Consider the following 23461-nt stretch of genomic DNA (forward strand, 5'->3'; position numbering starts at 1 on the left):
GATCCTTTACAGTACTCCCCCTTTTAATGAGGGGCCACCGGACCCTTACTAAGAGGACCCGGTTTAGTGGGGAAGAGAAGGTGGAACCTCCTGATCAATACCCCAGCGTGAACATCTCGAGCAGGTACCCAAGTCCTCTCCTCCGGCCCGTATCCTCTCCAATGGACCAGGTACTGGAGGGAGCCCTGGATCATCCTACTGTCCACAATCTTGGCCACCTCGAATTCCACCCCCTCAGGGGTGAGAACGGGAACAGGAGGTTTCCTCGAGGGGGACCAGGACGGGGAGCAGCGTTTCAGGAGGGAGGCATGGAAGACGTCGTGTATGCGAAAGGATGGGGGCAGCTCCAGACGGAAGGATACAGGGTTGAGGACTTCAATGACCTTATAAGGTCCAATAAATCGGGGAGCAAACTTCCTGGACGGGACCTTAAGGCGCAAGTTCCTCGACGACAACCACACCAGATCCCCGACGACAAACCGGGGGTTAGCAGAACGTCTACAATCAGCCTGAATCTTTTGTACGCTCTGGGACGCCTCTAGGTTCTTCTGAACCTGGGCCCAGACTGTGCACAGTTCCCGATGAACGTCCTCTACCTCGGGATTATTGGAACAACCAGGGGAAACGGAGGAGAACCTAGGATTAAACCCGAAATTACAGAAAAACGGGGAGACCCCTGACGAGTTACTGACCCGGTTATTCAGGGAAAATTCGGCGAGGGGAAGGAATGAGACCCAATAAAATTGACAGTCAGAAATGAAACACCTTAAATATTGTTCCAGGGATTGGTTAGTCCTTTCCGTTTGGCCATTAGTTTCGGGATGGAAGGCAGAGGAGAAGGATAGATCAATCTCCAACTTTTTACAAAAAGATCTCCAAAATAAGGAAACAAATTGTACCCCTCTGTCCGAAACGATATTGACTGGGGCCCCATGGAGACGCAGAATGTGTTTCACAAACAAAGAAGCTAACGTCTTGGAGTTAGGTAGTTTCTTAAGGGGCACAAAGTGGCACATCTTGCTGAAGCGGTCTACTACCACCCACACCACCGACTTGCCCTGAGATGGAGGCAAATCGGTGATAAAATCCATGGAGATATGGGTCCAAGGTCTCTGGGGAATGGGCAAGGAACGTAGTAAGCCCGCAGGTCGGGACCTAGGGGTCTTGGACCTAGCACAGACCTCACAAGCGGCGACGTAAGCCCTAACGTCTTTAGGCAACCCAGGCCACCAATAGTTTCTGGTAATGAGGAGTTTGGTACCCAAGATGCCAGGATGACCAGATAGAGCAGAGTCATGGTTTTCCCTGAGTACCCTTAGCCGGTATTGCAGGGGGACAAACAGTTTGTCCCCAGGGAGGTTCCCGGGAGCTGAACCTTGATCAGCCGCGATGTCAGAGGCTAAGTCAGAATCAGTGGCAGAAACAATTATACCAGGGGGTAAAATACAAGCAGGATCCTTCTCAGAAGGAGGATTAGCCATGAAACTACGTGACAGTGCATCAGCCTTAATATTTTTGGACCCAGCCCTATAGGTAACCAAGAAATTAAATCTGGTAAAGAATAGTGCCCAACGAGCTTGTCTAGGATTAAGCCTCAGGGCAGATTCTAGGAAAACCAGATTCTTGTGGTCAGTAAGGACCGTTACCTGGTGTCTGGCCCCCTCCAAGAAGTGACGCCACTCTTCAAAAGCCCATTTAATGGCTAAAAGTTCGCGGTTGCCAATATCATAGTTACACTCCGTGGGCGAAAACTTCCTAGAGAAGTAAGCACAGGGGCGGAGATGGGTGAGGGAGCTGGTACCCTGGGACAAGACGGCCCCCACTCCCACCTCGGACGCGTCAACCTCCACAATAAATGGCTCCCTTTGGTTGGGCTGAACCAGCACGGGGGCCGAGATAAAGCACTTCTTGAGGGTCTCAAAAGCCTGGACGGCCTCAGGGGGCCAATGGAGGACATCAGCACCCTTGCGAGTGAGGTCCGTAAGAGGCTTAGCGACGACCGAGAAGTTGGCAATAAATCTCCTGTAATAGTTAGCGAACCCCAAAAAACACTGTAGCGCCTTCAGGGAGGCAGGTTGGACCCATTCCGCCACAGCCTGAACCTTGGCAGGGTCCATGCAGAATTCATGAGGAGTGAGTATTTGACCTAAAAATGGTATCTCCTGTACCCCAAACACACATTTTTCGGTCTTCGCAAACAGATTATTTTCCCGAAGGACCTGGAGGACCTTCCTGACATGCTCCACGTGCGAGGACCAGTCCTTGGAAAACACCAGTATGTCATCAAGGTACACTACAAGAAAATTACCCAGGTAATCTCTCAGAATTTCATTAATAAAATTCTGGAAGACGGCAGGGGCATTACACAACCCAAAGGGCATGACTAGGTATTCAAAATGACCTTCGGTCATGTTGAACGCAGTTTTCCACTCATCCCCCTCTTTGATGCGGATAAGGTTATATGCCCCCCGTAGATCGAACTTAGAGAACCATTGGGCCCCCTGAACCTGATTAAAAAGATCCGGAATCAAAGGAAGGGGATACTGGTTCCTTACTGTGACCTTATTCAAGTTCCGATAATCAATGCACGGCCTAAGACCACCATCCTTCTTCCCCACGAAGAAGAAGCCAGCACCTACAGGAGAAGTCGAGGGGCTAATGAAACCCTTGGCCAGGCATTCTTGGATATACTCCCTCATAGCTTTACGTTCAGGACATGAAAGATTAAATATCCTCCCCTTAGGAAGCTTGGCACCAGGCACCAAATCGATGGCGCAATCGTAATCTCTATGAGGGGGCAACACCTCGGAGGCCTCCTTAGAAAACACATCAGCGAAGTCCTGAACAAACTCAGGAAGCGTGTTTACCTCCTCCCGGGGAGAAATAGAGTTAACCGAAAGACATGACATCAGGCAATCACTACCCCATTTGGTGAGATCCCCAGTATTCCAATCAAACGTGGGATTATGCAGCTGCAACCAGGGAAGACCTAATACCAGATCGGACGATAATCCCTGCATCACCAGTACAGAGCACTGCTCCAAATGCATGGAGCCAACACGGAGTTCAAAAACAGGAGTATGCTGAGTAAAATAACCATTAGCAAGAGGAGTGGAGTCGATACCCACTACCGGGATAGGATAAGGTAAATCAATAAAAGGCATTTTTAGAGACATAGCAAATTCCACAGACATGATATTAGCAGATGAGCCCGAATCCACGAAGGCACTGCCAGTGGCAGACGGCCAGCAAACGAGACCTGAAAGGGAAGCAAAATCTTATTGCGTTTAGTATTAACGGGAAAAACCTGTGCGCCCAAGTGACCTCCCCGATGATCACTTAGGCGCGGAAGTTTTCCGGCTGCTTATTCTTGCGCCTGGGACAGGTGTTCAGTAGATGCTTGTCGTCCCCACAATAGAAGCAGAGACCATTCTTCCTGCGAAACTCTCTACGTTGTCGAGGGGACATGGAGGCCCCGAGTTGCATAGGTACCCCCGAGTCCTCCGTGGAAGAGCGAGGAGACGGGACCTCGGGGGGAATCGCAGGGCAGTCAGAGGGGAAAACATTGAAACGTTCAAGCTGACGTTCCCTGAGACGTCGGTCAAGTCGTACTGCTAGGGCCATAACCTGGTCTAGGGAGTCAGAAGAGGGGTAGCTAACCAGCAGATCCTTCAGGGCGTCAGATAATCCTAACCTAAACTGGCACTTTAGGGCCGGGTCGTTCCACCGAGAAGCTACGCACCACTTTCTAAAATCAGAACAGTATTCCTCAACAGGTCTCCTACCCTGACGTAAGGTCACCAGCTGACTCTCGGGCTTGTTATTATGTAATGGCAGGAAGGAGGTGAAGGGAACAAGTAAGCCCTAATCTACCCACCGCCCTGTCCCTGCCTACTTGCAACGACCCGCCCTAGGCGACGGGGTACAACTTGGCGGCGGTCCCTACGCTGTCTAAGTGCAAGGGAGTACAAACAGGGAACACGCAAGGGAATACAGTAGCCCACGGAACGCCGCGAGGAAACGGAGCGGTGAATGAGCCAGTCAGGATCAGGAAGTAGTGGAGTATACAAACGGGAGCACGGAGCAGAAGCAAGCCAGGGGCAGAGCAACGCAGGATAAACGGAACAGAAGCACGGCAGAAGCAGGCTGGAGCAAGGCAGCAGTGGGGCCAGGAATCCAAGAAGAATAACAAGCAAGGAGGAAGAGAAAACGGCAGGTATAAATGGACAGGGGGCGGAGCTAAATCTGACTGACCAGGCCGCGATAGGCTCTCCCACTCCTGAGCCTGCCACCCTGATTGGTGGGAGCAGGTGTCAGTCTCAGAGGTCTGGCCTCAGGTGTCGACTGATTAATCCTGGGAGAATACCCAGACGTAGTGCCTGGCAGATCCTTTACACGTTCGGGACAAGAGAGATTAAATATCCTACCCTTAGGGAGCTTAGCTCCTGGTACCAAATCGATAGCGCAATTGTATTCTCTATGAGGAGGTAACACTTCGGAGGCCTCCTTAGAGAAAACATCAGCGAAGTCCTGAACAAACTCAGGTAGCGTGTTCACCTCCTCGGGGAGAAATAGAATTAACAGAAAAACATGACGTCAAGCATTCATTACCCCATTTGGTAAGATCCCCAGTATTCCAGTCAAACGTGGGATTATGCAGCTGCAACCAGGGAAGGCCTAAAACCAAATCGGACGATAATCCCTGCATCAACAGTACAGAGCACTGCTCCAAATGCATGGAGCCAACAAGGAGTTCCAAAACAGGGGTATGATGTGTAAAATAACCATTAGCAAGAGGAGTGGAGTCGATACCCACTACCGGGACAGGTTTAGGCAAATCAATCAAAGGCATAGCTAGAGACATAGCAAATTCCACAGACATGATATTAGCAGAAGACCCTGAATCCACGAAGGCACTGCCGGTAGCAGACCTACCACCAAAAGAGACCTGAAAGGGAAGCAAGATTTTATTACGTTTCATATTTACGGGAAATACCTGTGCGCCCAAGTGACCTCCCCGATGATCACTTAGGCGCGGAAGTTTTCCGTCTGCTTATTCTTACGCCTAGGACAGGTGTTCACTTGATGCTTGTCATCCCCACAATAGAAGCAGAGACCATTCTTCCTGCGGAACTCTCTACGTTGTTGGGGGGACACGGAGGCCCCGAGTTGCATAGGTACCTCCGAGTCTTCCGTGGAAGAACGGAGCAACGGAACTTCGGGAGGCATCATGGGGGAGTCAGAGGAGAAAACACAAAAACTTTCAAGTTGTCGTTCCTGAGACGTCGGTCAAGTCGTACCGCTAAAGCCATAACCTGGTCTACGGAGTCAGAAGAGGGATAGCTAACTAGCAGGTCTTTCAGGGCATTCGACAGACCCAACCTAAACTGGCACCTTAAGGCAGGGTCATTCCACGGAGAAGCTACGCACCACTTCCTAAAGTCAGAACAATACTCCTCAACAGGTCTCTTACCCTGACCTAAGGTCACCAGCTGACTCTCGGCAACGGCAGTCTTGTCAGTCTCGTCATAAATGAGTCCGAGAGCCGAAAAGAAAAGATCAACGGAGGAAAGTTCAGGGGCGTCAGGAGCCAAGTAGAAGGCCCATTCTTGGGGCCCTTCCTGGAGCCGGGACATAATTATACCCACCCGCTGGCTCTGAGAACTTGAGGAGTGGGGCTTTATGTAATGAAAGGGCGTAGAGAAACAGACAAGTGAGCCCTAATCTACCCGCCACTCAGTCCCTGCATACTTGCAACGACCCGCCCTAGGCGACGGGGTACAACTGGGCGACGGTCCCTACGCTAAATAAGTGCACGACAGACAAACAGACAAGGGTACACAGAAGCTAATGGAAATGGGGCAGTTGCCCACGGCAACACCGTGATCAACAAGAGTGGTGAAAGAGCCGAGTCAAACCAGGAGTGTGCGAGGTACCAAACGCAGAGCAGGAGAGTAGTGAACAAGCCGAGTCAAACCAGGAGTGTACGAAGTACCAAACGCAGAGCAGGAGAGTAGTCAATAAGCCAGGGTCAATATGAAGCAGGGTCAAATAGATCAAGAAGCTGCAGCAGGGCCAGGAAACCAAACGAGAAGAATCACAAGCAAGGAGGAACAGGAAAGGCAGGTATAAATAGACAGAGGGCAGGAGCTAGCTCCGTCTGGCCAGGCTGTGATAGGCTCTCCCACTCCTAAGCCTGCCATCCTGAATGGTGGAAGATGGAGTCAGTCTCACAGACATAGAAGCAGGTGCAGACTGATTACCTATGGGCGTTGACACAGAAGCTGTGCCTGGCAGATCCTTTACACTAGCGCTCTGCCCAGGGGTAATAATGCATAATATAAAAACAGACAATACATACGGCCAGTTTTATATTTAATTGGTTATAATAGCGTAGGTCGCAATAATGTGAAACTAATTAAATATTAAAACTAGCCGTATGTATTGTCTATTTTTATATTATGCATTATTATGAACTGTATTTGCACTGTATAATATTGAATAATCATGTTATATATTTGAAGCACTGCCAGCTCTTAAATTCTTGGTGTATGCCCAAGGGACACCCGACAGGGAATGCGACGGTGATGGGACGCTCAGTAATACTTCACAACGTCAGGGACAGACAACCCCCCCCCCCCCCCGCAGATCAACTAGACAATAAAACAGATTTCAGGATTCCATGTCTGCCGGAGTGCCATATGAACTTGAGGATGGAAGACTGCAATGCCCTCAACTCCCCCATGGGAACTGCCACTGGCAGAGTTTCAAAGTAATATAAGAGTTTAGGGAGCAGGGTCATTTTGACCGCTGAAATGCATCCAAAAAAGGACATGGGGAGAGAACCCCAACTGGCCATAAGTCTACGCAGTTCTACAAAGAGAGGAGGGGAATTGGCCTTGTAAACTGATGTGTACGAGGGGGTGAGTTGGACTCCTAAATAAGTCAGGGAGACCTCCTTCCAATTGTAAGTGTAGTTTTGTTTGAGAAGCAAAAGAGTGTGCTTTGGGACATTAATAGGGAGTGCCTCCGTTTTAGAGGGGTTAGTTTTATAACCTGAAAGCCTCCAATATCTATAGATAACATTAGTAAGGGTTGGTAGAGAGGTATTAAATTTAGTGATAGTCAAGAGAATGTCAACTGAAAATAATGAGACCTTGAACTCTTTATCTTGCATTTTGACCCCCCCAGCTGCAAGGGGTTCAATACAGAGCACAAACAGAAGACACAATAATGTACAACCCTGATGAGTGCCATTCCGAATCTGGAACAGAGGGGAGGTGGACTGCAGAAGTTTAATTGCTGCCATTGGATTGGAATAAAGACCACGCAGAGCCGTCAAGAAAGGACCCTGAATCCCATACTAACCCAGAGTTTCAAACATGAACGGCCACCCCAAGCGATCAAACGCTTTCTCCGCATCCAGTCTAAGAAAGATCGCTGATTCCTCTTGCTTGTGAAGGGCATCAATAATATCAAGGGTCCTCCTCGTGTTGTCTCCCCCTTGTCTAAGGGCCACAAAGCCCACCTGATCTTTATGGATCAAAGATGGGAGCCAGACAGTAAATCTATTTGCAAGGAGACGAGTAAAAATTTTAGATCAGAATTCAAAAGAGCTATGGGTCTATAATTGGAGAAATCCGCGTGATCCTTACCCGGTTTAGGGATCAGTGTAATGTGAGAATGCAGAAACGTTTGAGGGATGGGAGAACACTGTAGGAAGGCGTTGAACAAGGAAACCATCTTTGGAAACAGGATCTCTGCGAAAGTCTTATAATATATATGAAACCATCTGGCCCAGGGGCTTTACCACCAGGCAGGTCCCTCAAAATGTCATATGACTCCTCCGAAGAGATCAAGGCAGTCAAAGAAGAAATCTCTGCATCAGTTAGTCTAGGAAGATTGCAGGATGAGAGGTATGTTTGTAGTGTTTCCCGCCGACGATCCGGGTCAGAGGGTAATATGTTTGCCAAATGATAGTGCGAGTAGTCGTCTGATCCCTCAATAGACATGCTAGGAGCGAATGGGCCTTGTTACCCTTATTATAATATTTCTGTTTCGTATAAAGGAGTGATTTTTCCACTCCTTTCATGGCTATATCTTTAAGCTGTTCTCGGGCCTCTATTAACTTCCGCAGGGTCGGCACCGTTGGCCGAGCTTCCATCCCCCTTTCTTGCTTGGTAAGTTTCCGTAGAAGAGCCTCCCGTTTAGCCCTAGAATCTCTTTTTACTCTGGAACCCATGACCATGCAGTGTCCCCTAATCACCGCCTTATGTGCTTCCCAGAGGGTGGAAATGGATTGAACCGAGCCTTCATTAAGTTCATAAAATTCACGCATGTGAGCAGCTAGGCCGTCCCTAAGAGTAGGGATTTAATTAAAGATTAATTTAAACGCCAATGACAGGATCTACCGACCTGTAGATTTACTGCGACTGGTGCATGGTCCGACCAGGATATGGGGTCAATGACCACTGACTGAAATAGTCGGAGGGCAGGGACATTACAAAAAAGTAGTCTAGTCGGGTATGGGTGTTATGGGTGTGGGAAAAGAAGGTATAAGACCTATCGTTAGGATGATCAACTCATGTATAGACCTGGAGAGGACACGTACTGGATATCATAATGACAACCCCTGCCCTCTTATGGCCAGAAGTGGCAGAATATACAACAGGATATGCTCCCCGGGCAAAACTAAATGAACCAGAAGAATCCAAATGAGTCTCCTGCAAAAAGGCAACCTCAGCTCCAAGTGATTTCAGCTCCCTAAGCACCTCTTCACATTGGAGTGGAGCCCCTTCACATTGAGTGTGACAAATGTAACCATGGTTATATATGTAGGGAAGAAAAATAAGTCGTGGTAATAGTGTAGGTGTATACAGCTCACAGTTATGTAGTAGTTGTTCTCTGTCGAGTCCCATGCCAAGTAGGTCCCCACTATACTTGTCTTCCAGTAAGGTCCGCGTGAGATATAAAGTCGGCTCATCCATTAATGTGGAAAGTAGCATAAATGGGGGGGGGGGGGGGGGGAAACACTGGGGGAGAGACAAACCAGGGAACCAATACAAATATCAGCAAAATTAGATAAAAACACATGTAGCCAATGCACATCAGTTATAAAAGTATAAAGTGCTATCAGAGGAAGTAAGTTACCCTGAGGTGGGTGATATTAAGGCAAATGAAAGCTTATAATATAGTATTACACTTTGCAACTCTCTCCGAAAACAGAAGGAGAACTGCAAAAATTATACCCACGCAAGAGAGGGGTCGGGCTACAGTAATCAAGTAACCATAGTTGAGGAGTTGTAAAAGCACGTAGTTACCCAAATAAAGAGCAGGTGAACTAAGTTACCTATGGCCTAACCGGCCCTGCCACAATTTTTACGTGCTGCGGCCCCTTCAAAACAGCTGATTTGCGGGCCCCGAGAGACACATCAGCTATTGATGGCCTATCCTGAGAATAGGCCATCAATGTTTAGGGACTGTACAACCCCTAAGCCTACGATGTAGCCGGCTTAGGGGGCCCATGAGACAGGATCACAGATTGTGTGATCCTGTCTGCTGGGCCCTGTATCTAAGCCAATCACATGGTAGGCTTAGATACATGGCCCATGCATGATCCTGTCTGCTGGGCCCTGTATCTAAGCCAATCATATGGTAGGCTTAGATACATGGCCCATGCGTGATCCTGTCTGCTGGGCCCTGTATCTAAGCCAATCACATGGTAGGCTTAGATACATGGCCCATGTGTGATCCTGTCTGATGGGCCCTGTATATAAGCCTACCACACTGTAGGTTTAGATACAGGGCCCCAGCACACAGTAATCTTATACTGTATAAGATTACTGTCTGCTGGACCCCGTATCTAAGCCTACGTTGTGGTAGGCTTAGATACAGGGTCCAACAGACAGTATCACACATGGGCCCTGTATCTAAGCCTAACACACGTGTTGCTAATCATTTTTTGTGTGTTTTCCTACAGGTTCGGTCGTTGGACTACGGTGGATTTCAGGACTACTTCGATTACAGCTTTTTTTTTATTATCAATAAAATGGTTAATGAGGGCTGTGTGGGTTTTTTTTTTATTTCAATAAAATATTTTTTCTATGTCTTTGTGTTTTTTTTTAAACTATATTACTACCGCCTTAGTAATGGCCGCCGGCTGATTGACAGCATCCATTACTAAGGCGGGGCTTAGTGTTAGCTGGTGCAGAGGCTAACACTAACCCCCTTTACTACCCCGGTACCCACCGCCACCAGGGGTGCTGGGAAGAGCCGGGTACAAACCAGTACCTGACCATGTGTAGTGATGGTCGGCCACTGGGGTGGCCGCAGGCTGGTATTATCAGGAGGGGAAAGGCCAAAAACAGTGGCCCTTCCTACCCTGGTGATGCTAGGCTGCAGCTGATTTATTGTATCTGGCTGGTAATGAAAAATGGGGGGGACCCCACGTCATTTAAAAAAAAAAAATAATAATAATAATTGGAAAGAACGATGTGGGGTCCCCCCCCAATTTTCATAACCAGCCAGATACAACACAGCAGCAGCAGGCAGCATTACAAGGGTGGGAAAGGCCACTGTTTTTGGCCTTCCCCAGCCTAATACTACCAGCCTGCGGCCACCCCGATGCCTTCCCGTCACTACAGATGGTCGGGTACTGTTTCGTACCCGGCTCTTCCCAGTACTCCTGGTGGCGGTGGGTACCAGGGTAATAATGGGGGTTAGTGTAGCCTCTGCACCGGCTAACATTAAGCCTCGCCTTAGTAATGGAGGTTGTCAATCAGCCAGCGGCCATTACTAAGGCGGTGATAATAAAGTTTAAAAAGATACAAGCGCATAGAAAAAATATTTTATTGAAATAAAAAAACAACCCTCATTAACCATTTTATTGAGAATAAAAAAAACGGCGTCATTGAAGTCCTCGTATCCGAAGTCCAACAACCGAACCTGTAAAAAAAACACAAACACACAAAAATAATCAGTAACACATAAAGAAGCAAAATTATTATTCTTACCTATCCTGGGTCCAGCGCTGGAGACGCAATGTCAGCGAGCTGAGTCCTGTATCTAATCCTATCATGTGTGATACTGACTGCTGAGCCCTGTATCTAATCCTATCATGTGTGATACTGTCTGCTGAGCCACTGTATCTAATCCTATCATGTGTGATACTGTCTGCTGAGCTGTGCATCTAATCCAATCATGTGTGATACTGTATGCTGGGCCCTGTATCTAATCGTATCTTGTGTGATACTGTCTGCTGGGCCCTGTATCTAATCGTATCATGTGTGATACTGTCTGCTGGGCCCTATATCTAATCCGATCATGTGTGATACTGTCTGCTGAGCCACTGTATCTAATCCTATCATGTGTGATACTGCCTTCTGAGCCACTGTATCTAATCCTATCATGTGTGGTACTGTCTGCTGAGCCACTGTATCTAATCCTATCATGTGTGATACTGTGTGGGCCAGTAAGAATTTTAGCATCGGGGCCCATGAGCCTTTAGCTACGCCCCTGGCTATATATATTGCTTTTATATACCCTATTGTTCATGTAATATTCCACTATTGTAGCTACTCCGGATATGGCTTCTTAGCCCTCTGTACATGAGTTTTTTGTTGCTACGTATGTGCCTCACTGTTCTGTATATAGCCCATATACAGTTATCCAATTCTAAATCTTTTTTTATATGTGTTGTTATTTAATAAAAAATTTATTTTTCTACGCCTTTTGAAATACTGGTAATAGTGTATGACTCCTTTGTTTCTTGTGTATTAATCTATATGTGGAGTTTCTATTAAATACTTGGAAGGTGTTTATCCAGACCATTGGACACCTAGCCCCCTAACCTATTGTCCTGTGAGACATATGTTTATCAAATTCTTATGTTGTCTGGCTTTGAGCATAATGTCCTGTTTGATACGGAAGTCCTGTACACAGCAAATTACATCCCTAGGTTGGGAAGTGATCGATTTCGGCTTCAGTGCCCGATGAGCTCTATCCAGCTGTATTTTATGAGAGGGAGGTGCTCCCAGAATGTCGTTAGAGGTAGTCTCTAACATGGGATGGAGGTCTTCCAACCCCGAGGATTCAGGAATATATCTAACCCTGATATTGTGACGACGTCCTCAATTATCCAAGTCCTCTAAGTGCAATTGCATGTCTCTAATTGAGGCGAGTTGAGAGGACATAGTAGTTTGCAGGACAGATACATGACATCTGGTATATCATGGTCGTCTTCCAGAGTTTTCACTCTGGTGGTGATTTGATGCATATCCTGATATATATCTGCTAACTCCGAGCTAAATGTTTCCTTCACCTCTTGTATCATATTTTTGAAGTCACCTTTAGTAGGCAATTGTGAAAAGCATTCTCACCATATTTGCGGCATGTCAGAGGGAGGTGCATCAGATTCATCATGATCAGAGTCTGAGGCAGACATGAGGGGATTCTGTGCAAATGCTGATAGAGATGGCGTACCCCCTAGCTCATCTTCCACAGTGGACTGCAGGGAAGGGGTATGGGAGGAACCACAGGGTATCTCCTTGTGCTTAGGCTGAGGCCTCTGGGGTTTAGGAGCAGCATTGGGATGAGGGGCTGCCATATCAGAGGATTGGGATAGAGATGCTGGAGTCAGCATGGATGCAGTGTCCCCATCAGGATCCATTGCCACGTGTGACATGGCGTCCGCAGCCACTGCTCCCTGAGGCCTCTCCTTCAACATGGAGCCAGGTGAAGAAGGCGCCGGCATAAGGGAGCTATGGAGGATCGTTGGAACCCGCGGGCTCTAAGGCTTACCCTGAGGCTGGGGAGCTGTGCTGTACGCCAGCTGCAGGAGCGTCTCCGGCTGCTGAGGCGAGGAGGCCAAAGATGGCGTCTGATGCGGCCTGGGGAGCGGAGTGACCGGTCTCCTAAGAAAATAGCCGTCCAGCATTGGTGGAGCAGGAGCGACCAGAGGAGTCGTGCAGGGGTGAGTCCAGACCTTTGTGGTCTCTTCCTACCCATAGATGGGCACCTGTGGATGCTATTGTCGGCTGCTGTAAGATGGCAGGGCACAGAGCTCACAGATTATGCGACCGGCGCCATAAGCTGTTGGCCACGCCCCCCGTGACCCCATTTTGGAAACTACACCCCTCAAGGAATTTATCTACAGTTTTTTTGCTAAATGTATTTGAACTAGTTTGTGAAGATGAAAATCTACTCTTTTTCTGAAAAACCCAGAAACTTTAATCTTTGCAAGGAATAAAGGAGAAAAAACACCCCAGCATTTGTAAAGCAATTTCTCCCAATTACGGCAATACCCCAGATGTGGTAATAAACTGCTGTTTGGACCCACAGCAGGGCTCAGAAGAGAAGGAGTGTCATTTGGATTTTGTAGTGACCCGATTTTGGAAACTACACCCCTCAACAAATTTTTCCAGGGGTATAGTGAGCATTTAGACCCCACAGGTCTTTTGCAGAATTTATTAGAATTAGGCCGTGAAAATGAATATCAACACTGTTTCCACTAAAATGTTGAATTTTTTCATTTTCACAAAGAATAAACGAGGAAAAAGCACCCAAACATTTGTAAAGCAATTTCTCCCAAGTACGGCTATACCCCACATCTGCTCATAAATGTTTTTTTATATTAAATTAATTAACCCTTTCCAGACTGATCAATTTTTTGCTTTTTCTTTTTCGTTTTTCCCTCCCCACGTTCGAAGAGCCATAACTTTTTTTTATTCTTCTGTCAATAGAGTGGTGCGAGAGCGGAGTTGTCATTTCTATTGACACCATTTAAAGTACTATTTAATGTACTGGGAAACTGAACATGAAATTCTTTGCAGGCAGAAATTGGAAAAAACTGCAATTCCTCCATTGTCAAAAAAATGTCTGCGACTCAATACAATTAAGGCGATACCAAATTTATGTTGTTTTCTTTTTTTAATATTTTACTACTTTTACAAAGTGAAAACTATTTATTTTGTGTCTCTCCATTCCGAGAGGCATAACTTTTATTTATTTATTTGGTCGATTGAGCAGTGTGAGGGCTTATTTTTTGTGGGACGAGCTGTAGTTTTTATTGGTACCATTTTTAGGTACATACAACTTTTTGATCACTTTTTCCAAACATTTTTTTTAGAACTAAGGTGACCAAAAAACTGTGATTTTGGCTTTTTCAATGATTCATTTATTACGGCATTCACTGTGCGAGTTAAATAATGGTGTATTGTAATAGTTCAGACTTTTACAGATGCAGCGATACCAATTCTGTGTATTTTTAAAAACGTTTACATTACTTTAGCGAAAAAATGGGACTTTAAATATTTATTTCATTTTTTTCACTAATAATAACTTTATTTACTTTTTTTTTTAGCACATTTTATTACTCCCCCTAGGGGACTTTAACCAGCGATCATTAGACAATACTAATGTATTGCAGTATATTGTCATAATTACAGGCTCCTGTAACAGAGCGATCGCTGTTCCTGTCCGTTAAACACGGGCTCAGCGGGTGAGCCCGCTCCATACATCACCCCCCGCACCACGACATGATATTAAGTCGTAGTGAGTGAAGGGATTAATGCGCCGTGGACGGTGTGGAGTGAAAATTAACATTTTCCACTGATATGCCATTTTAGTGCACAATATGGTATGCCTAGTTTGTGCCACTGAAGACAAGTACCTCATAAAACATTAATCTGGTTCTCCCAGTTAATAGCTATGCCATGTCAGTGGACGTAAACTGCTGTTTGGGCACGCGCAGGGCTGAGAATGGAGAGAGCGCCATTTGGCTTTTGGAACGCAGATTTTTCTTGGTGGCTGTTCTGTTTGGAGTTTTACTGGTATTTCATATTATAATGTGGGGTCATATGTAAGCTGTGCGGAGAATATCAGGGCATAATAAGAGGGTATAATAATGCGGTAAACGAATAATATTTCACATATGTGTAGCCAGTGTCGCACTGATAAATGGCGCCCGATTTTATCATCTTTTGGAACACTCTGAACATTTTGCATCACCATATTCTGAGAGCCAGAACTTTTTTATTTTTTCCCCAACAGGGCTGTGTGAGGGCTCATTTGTTGCGGGACAATCTGTAGTTTTCATTGGTACCATTTTGGGGTACATGCGGTTTTTTGATCACTTTTTATTCAATTTTTTGGCAAGCACGGTGACCAAAAACCATTAAGGCTGGGTTCACACGACCTATTTTCTGACGTAAACGAGGCGTATTATGCCTCATTTTACGTCTGAAAATAAGGCTACAATACGTCGGCAAACATCTGCCCATTCATTTGGGTTTGCCGACGTACTGTGCAGACGACCTGTAATTTACGCGTCGTCGTTTGACAGCTGTCAAACGACGACGCGTAAATTGACTGCTTCGGCAAAGAAGTGCAGGGCACTTCTTTGCAACGTAATTTGAGCCGTTCTTCATTGAAGTCAATGAAGAGCAGCTCAAGATTTACGAGCGTCACAGACGCCTCGCATAATGCGAGGAGGAGCTTTTACGTCTGAAACGAAGCAGCTGTTTTCTCCTGAAAACAGTCTGTCTTTTCAGACGTAAAAGCCTCTCATCGTGTGCACATACCCTAATTCTGGCAATGTTTTTAATTCTTTTTTTTTCCTACGTTCACCGTGGGCTATAAATGACATTTTACTTTATTCTATGGGTTGATGCGATTACGGCGATACCATATATATAATGTTTTTTTTATGTTTTGCAGTGTTTGCACAATCAAAAATTTTTTTTTATAATCAGCTTTTTTTTGTGTCACCGTATTCTGAGAGCCATAACTTTTTTATTTTTCAGTCAAAAAGCTGTGTAAGGGCTGTTTTTTGTGGGACGGGTTTTAGTTTTTATTGGTACATGCGACTTTTTGATCACTTTTCATTCTATATTTTGGGAGTGGTGGTGACCAAAAAATAGTGATTCTAGCATTGATTTTTACTTATTTTTTTTTGCAGTGTTCCTCGTGTGGGAAAAATAATATTATAGTTTTATAGTTTGGGTCATTACGAATGCGGTGATACCAAATATGTGTACTTTTTTTTAACGTGTTAATTTTTTTTCCTATAATAAAATACTTATAGGAAAAAAAGCATTTTTTGTTTTTGTAATGTATTACTTTTATTTTTACACTTTTATAAAACATTTTCATGACCCTTTTTTTTAACTTTTTTTTTGTCCCACTAGGGGACTTAAAGACTTGCAGCTCTGATAGCTGCTAGAATACATTACACTACCTAGGTAGTGTAATGTATTCTAACTGTCATTGTGACATGACAGTCACTCTGACAGGAAGCTTATGAGGACCAGCCTCCGTCCGGAGGGGCAACCATCGGCAGCCCCCGGGATTTGATGTGGGGGCTGTCGATCTGCTCTAAACTCCTTAAATACGGCGATTGCAATCAACCGCCGCATCTAAGGGATTAATTGCCTATATCCTTGGCGGTTGGCAACAGGGAATGCAGGGCAGACACCCTGCACAGTTAACCGCCACTGCAGTGTAGCTCCGCGTGGCAGTTAACTGTCAAAGTTCAGACGTAACTGCACGTCAAGGTGCGCAAATTTAATGCTCACCTTGACGTGTAGTTACGTCAAGGTGTGGAAAGGGATTAAAATCACTTTTTGTATTGCTTGAGAAAGGCACCATTGAGTAAGCTGCAACGTTGCAAGGTGAATAAAGTTCACCACTTTCACTGATACATACTGGAGTGCTGCCATTTTTTGCTTTTTATATAACATGCCAATAGACATATACACTATATGGACAAAGGTATTGGGACAATACAGGAGCATTTATGACATCCCATTCTAAATCCATAGGAATTAATATTTAGTTGGTTCCCCTTTGCAGAAAAACAGCTTCCACTCTTCTGGGAAGGCTTTCTACAAGATTTTGGAGTGTACCCCCTGGGGAAGCCAAAGATAGCGAAACGCGCGTTGGGGTCGTACCGTGGACCTTCCAGCACGGACATATCGTGAGACCTCCACTCTTTAATGGGTAAGACTACATCACTATAACTGATTACCATATAAGTACTGAGTCTCTCCATGTCACTATATTTTGGCCAGGCACTGATCCACTTTTGTCATATAAATACTAGGACATCGAGAACTAGCAGTACATGATCCACTTGCTTGTGATATTATATATACTTCATTATATGGGTAGTGAATGTGGGTCTGCCCCAACATACTACTTTTTTGTCGAATTAGTCCTGTGCTGTATTGTATACCACGGTATTAGTACTAGAGTCTTCTTATGATGTGTTTTTAAATGTATGTCACTTTTCTATTAATAAAATTTATATATTCTTGTATACTTAGACGTTATAGCTCTCTTTCTTCGGTATGGTTATATAATTATGGAGCAGTCTACTTGACATAATATGGGGGGAAGTTGGTTCTCCAAACTTTACCTAGCCTGTAACCAACATATGCTTAGAGTTTATCTATCAAGATTTTGGAGTGTGTCTGTGGTAATTTTTGCCCATTTATCCAGAAGAGCATTTGTGAAGTCAGACACTGATATTGGAGTCTGGCTCGCAATCTCCGTTCTAAGGCTGGGTTCACACACCCTATTTACGGACGTAATTCGGGCATTTTAGCCGCGAATTACGTCCGAAAATACGGCTCCAAAGCGTCGGCAAACATCTGCCCATTCATTTGAATGGGCTTTACGATATTCTGTGCCGACGGTCATTTTTTTACGCGCCGCTGTCAAAAGACGGCGCGTAAAAAAGACGCCCGCGTCAAAGAAGTGCCTGTCACTTCTTGAGATGTAATTGGAGCCGTTTTCCATTGACTCCATGGAAAAACAGCTCCAATTACGTCCGTAATGGACGCAGCGAAAAGCGCCTGCACATGCCATTACGGCTGAAATTCCGGAGCTGTTTTCTCCTGAAAACAGCTCCGTAATTTCAGCCGTAACGGAGGCTGCCGTGTGAACATACCCTAATTCATACCAAAGTTGTTCAATGGGGTTGAGGTCAGGACTCTGTGCGGGCCAGTCAAGTTCTTCCATACCAAACTCACCCAACCATGCCTTTATGAACTTGCGTTTTGCGCTTGGACATAGACATGCTCGAAGAGAAAAGGGTTTTCCCCAAACTGTTCCCACAAAGTTGGAAGAATACAATTGTCCAAAATGTCTTGGTATGCTAAAGCATTAAGATTTCACTTCACTGGATCTAAGGGCCCTAGGCCAACCCCTGAAGAACAATTTCATAGCATTAGCCCTCCTCCACCAATCTTTACAGTTGGCACAATGTAGTCATGAAGGTTATTTTTTCCCTAGCATTCGCAAAACCCAGACTCGTCTATTAGACTGCCAGATAGAGAAGGATGATTTGTCGCTCCACAGAACATGTTTCCACTGCTCCAGAGTCCAGTGGTGCTTTACACCACTACATCCGACGCTTGCCATTGTGCTTGGTGAAGTAAGGCATGCAGCTGTGAGGCCATGGAAACCCATACAATAAAGCTCCCGGCACAGAGTTTTTGTGCAGATGTTAATGCCAGAGGAGGTTTGGGACTATTCAATTATTGAGTCGGCAGAGTGTTTGTGACTTTTATGCACTATGCACCTCAGCACTCGGTGACCTTGCTCTGTAACTTTACGTGGTCTGCCACTGACTGAGTTGCTGTGGTTCCTAAAGACTTCCGCTTTGTAATAACACTACTCACAGTTGATGGTGGAATATCTGGGAGGGAAAAAATTTCTCGAGCTAACTTGTTACAACGGTGGCATCCTATTACAACACCATGCTAGAATTCACTGAGATCTTCATGACCTGCCTAAGTAGAGTCGTGTGTTAGTGCACCTTCCCTTATCCCTACCAATCCCTTCACCCCCACCTTTAGGAAAAAGACACGTGACACCGAGGTTGGATGTGAAATGGCCACAGCAGCCGTTTTATTAATTTCACAGTTTAAAACAAATTAAATCCGAAACATTCGGATAACTAATTAGGAATCCACCAGAGAATTCCTCCTAATAATTCACATGACCCAACATGGGTCAGAATCATAAATAACAATTTAACGTTAACATTAGACCGAGCAGGGGCAGTCCTTGAAGCCATTTTAGATATTCCTTTTTTACACACCTCGAGTTAGCCATCTGCAAACCACTAATTACCTCCAGCCGTAAACCAGCTCGGAGGCACCGCTCACCTCTGCAGATGGCTCCAACCACCAGAAGTCCACTTCAAGGGGATAACACCCGATGAAGCCTTCAAGTGCTATACCGACCACTAGAAGTCCACTTCAAAGGGATAACACCCGATGAAGCCTTCGAGTGATATACCTTCCACCAGAAGACCACTTCAAAGGGATAACACCCGATGAAGTCTTCAACCATGTACCTTTTTTGGGGGACGCATACCCCCGATGCGACCCCCCCACCAATTTTGTACTGACTGGCCTCAAGGACTCCCCCCGCCACAGCGAAACAGGCCTTGACCACCTTAAGCCTGTGAGTTCCGCCACACCACCACCGCCCTTTCAATTCCTTCTGCTATTGCCAAGCTCCACAGATCAATCCCAACCTCGGTCAAATGAACCCCATCGCTCCTCCAGTAGTTCCCCACTCCTGACTCCAAGTCCCTGTGCCGAACGCAAATGCCCCCGTTTTTGGCTACAAATCGGGACACCGCGCGATTAACCTTAATGCGAGCCTTATTGACTCTTTCCACTGACCTAGCCAGCCGCCAATGTTTTCTTGGGACAATGTCCGACCACACAATTACCAACCTGGGATAAGAAACCCACAAACACAACATATCGTGTTTAATATCCCGCACCAACTCACGAAAAGGGCGGACACCCAAATCGTTCCCACCCACGTGCAAGACCAAGATCTCCGGGACCCTATCAAGCCGGGCATATGTCTGGAATTCTGCTAACACCCTACTCCACGACATACCTCTAAATCCCAGCCAATGCAAAACCGCATCCTGTCGCGGAATGCGCAACTGGCGACCGTCCGGGCGGACGTCCGCCCTCAAAGCCCCCCAATGCACGTAAGAGTGGCCCAGCAACCACACCAAACACGGAGGCGGATCTGAAACGGAAAAGCAAGTTAAATACCACCACACAAAACATTCTTATAAGTGCAAACAGCAAAACTCATAACAGATGGGGGCGGACATAAGACCTAAATCTGTTGGACTCCCAACGACCGATGCGCCGCACCCCTTCATCATCCAACCCCCAGCGCCCTGCTTCCGTTGCTGCGCCGATCCTGAAGGAATGAGATGAGTATGCGTCCGCCGCGACACCGACCGCCGCCAAACATTTTTTGAATACAGCTCTAAATTGAAATCTAGACAAAAATAACCCGTCCTCGTGACATAGCAATGGCAACTCCGGAGACCCCACCTGTGGCTTAAAACCCTGCCTGCACGCCACCGGGCACATAGCCGAACCCGGGAGAGCGAACAACACTATCAGCTTCCCCTTTCCTAATTGGTCAGTTTTTGACCGACGCAACCATACCTCCAGCCGATCTGTATATATGCTCACGTCTCTCAGTCTCAACCCCCCAGCTTGCTTGGTACTCGGCGAAACCAACTCGCCGATTCTAAATGCCCCAAAGAACGCCAAAGAAAAAGCTAACCGAAACAACCTCATCTCGGCCGAAGAACGACAGACCGATGCTAATGATCCGCCCAAAGAGCTCAACAGAGAAAACGACACAGGCCTTCTACGATCCGCCTCGACCCTACCTCGGCGCAAACCCTTCAAAGCCTGCCCCACTAAGAATTCCTTAGACACATCCCTAAAGCCCCGTAACTTGAAACCAAACGCCACCGCCGACATGAAACGGTTAACCTTTGCCAATGAAAACCCCGCCTCCCAGGCGTCCCCTAACCAGTACAAAAGTGCCACCAACCTGTCTCTATCCGTGTTGACGTCACCCAACTCTCTTACCCACTCCTCCCACTGCCTCCAACAAGCAGAATAAGCACTCCACGTTGAGCGCGCCAACGACCTTTCCACCAATCGTTCTACGGGACCGAGACCAGATCCCAAAGATGTTCCGGGCAGACCACGCCGAGACGTTCCGCTCCCGGTGCCAATTTCCGAAACCGGTCCCACTGCGAGCGAGAAAGAGCATCAGCGATACAATTCCGTACCCCCGGCACGTGCACCGCCACCACCCACGCGTTCAATGACAAGCACACCAACACTAAATGTCGCAACAACTGAATTACCGGAGGAGAGGACGCCGTGATGTTGTTAATGGCCAGCACCACCCCCATGTTGTCGCAGTAAAAACGAACCTTCTTATCCCTGAGCCTGTCCCCCCAGATGGTCGCCGCAACCACGATGGGGAACAGCTCGAGCAGGGCCAGATTCCGCGTGAGTCCACTGGACACCCAGCTAGCCGGCCATTGACCCGCGCACCACGGACCCCCCCCATAAGCTCCAAAACCGCCCGCTCCAGCTGCATCCGTAAAAATATTCAAATCACTCGTATCCTGCGCTGGAGCCATCCATAGCGACCGACCGTTATACTGGCCCAAGAAGTCATTCCATACCTGCAAATCAGCCCGATGCTCCTCCTTGAGCCGTACAAAGTGATGTGCCGCACGCACTCCCGCCGTAGCCGCCGCCAACCGTCTACCAAACACCCTCCCCATTGGCATAATCCGGCAGGCGAAATTCAACTTCCCCAGCAACGACTGAATCTCCCGCAGCGTAATTTTCTTTAACTTGCAAGCCCGACGTACCTCCTGACTCAAAGCCCCCAACTTATCCATCGGAAGACGACACTCCATAGCCACCGAATCTATCTCAATTCCCAAAAAACAAATCGTCGTTACCGGGCCCTCAGTCTTTTCTGGCGCCAAAGGGATCCCAAAATCCCTCGCAACCTTCTGCAGTGCATGAAGCAAATTACCGCAAACCGGCAAACCCCCCGGGCCGACGCACAAGAAATCGTCTAAGTAATGTATTAACGAATCGACCCCGGCTACACCCTTCGTCACCCACTCCACGAAGCTACTAAAAGCCTCGAAGTACGCGCCAGAAAGGGAACACCCCATCGGAAGGCACCGATCCACGTAAAAAGCCCCATTCCAAAAACAACCCAACAGCCGTTGGCTTTCTGGATGAACTGGCAACAACCTGAACGCCGCCTCGATGTCGGTTTTTGCGAGCAGCGCGCCTGGACCCGCAGCACGAACTAACCCAACCGCTTTATCGAATGAGGTATACACTACGGAGCACAACTCATGATCAATCCCGTCATTTACCGACGAACCCTTGGGAAACGATAATTGCTGAATCAACCGGAATTTTTGGGGCTCGCGCTTTGGAACAATACCCAATGGGGACACAACTAAATCCTTTATTGGCGGATCAATAAAAGGCCCCGCCATACGGCCTAACGAAACTTCTTTAAACAACTTTTCCGACACGACCTCAGCATGCAAGTAGGCCGATTTAAGGTTCCTCCGCGTAACCGGGACCTCATAAGGAGGCGGAGGAATAATAAAACCAACACTAAACCCTTCGTAAAGCAACTTCGCCGCAGCCCTATCCGGATACTCATTTAGATAGGGGGCCATCCTTTCCACCCTCACTGGTGACAACCCCTTGACCAGCCGAGGAGGACTGGTTCCCTGACCTCTTTTTCCGCATACATTTTGCCGCCCCATGGGATGCACCATTACACTCCGAACACACGTGCTTGAACTTGCACGTGGCCCCGAACTTACACTGGCCATCGTTGAATTGCCAGCAGAATCCCAACTTCGCCCCACCGCCCTGTCCGACCTGACTGGACTGGCCCCCTTGGCCAACGCTCCCGGGAAAGGGCTGCCTAACCGGAGCCGTGACCCTTAACCAGAGAGCAATATCCTTCTGGTCCCATTGAATCGCCGGCCGAACCGCTTTACGCTGACGGAATTGCTCATCGTATCTGAGCCAAGCCTGCCCCCCGTACACCCGATGAGCCTCCCCAATGGCGTCAAAATAACAAAACAACGCCGAACAATTTTCCGGCGCCTTTTCCCCTATTACACTGGCTAAGATGGCGAACGCCTGCGACCAATTTACGAACGTCTGCGGGATAAGCCTATACCGCCGACGCTCCTCCTCGTCCTTCTTGCTCTCATCCCGCTTGCTCCTATCCAAGTTGAATTTAGCAAGCGGCAGTAGAGAAAAAATCTCAACGTATTCGTCCTTCCAAATACGCTCACGCACCTCCTGCTTTAAGTGCGCCCCCAACGGACCTTCAAAGCAAACATATACCTCCCCGCGAGCACGATCATCAATACGCACCCGATCGCCGTCTTTTTGGGCCTCGGTCTGTACCGACACCGCGACCGCCTCCGTAGCCGCCATTACGGGGCGCGCCTGTAACAATCCCACTTCCCTGGGGCCCTCCCAAACTACCGCCGGGGACACCTCCGTAACTACTGGCGCCGCCGCCCTATCGAGACGCCCGACCAGCTCCC

The sequence above is a fragment of the Rhinoderma darwinii genome, chromosome 3 (genome assembly GCF_050947455.1).
Source record: "Rhinoderma darwinii isolate aRhiDar2 chromosome 3, aRhiDar2.hap1, whole genome shotgun sequence".
In the NCBI taxonomy this organism is placed as follows: Eukaryota; Metazoa; Chordata; class Amphibia; order Anura; family Rhinodermatidae; genus Rhinoderma; species Rhinoderma darwinii.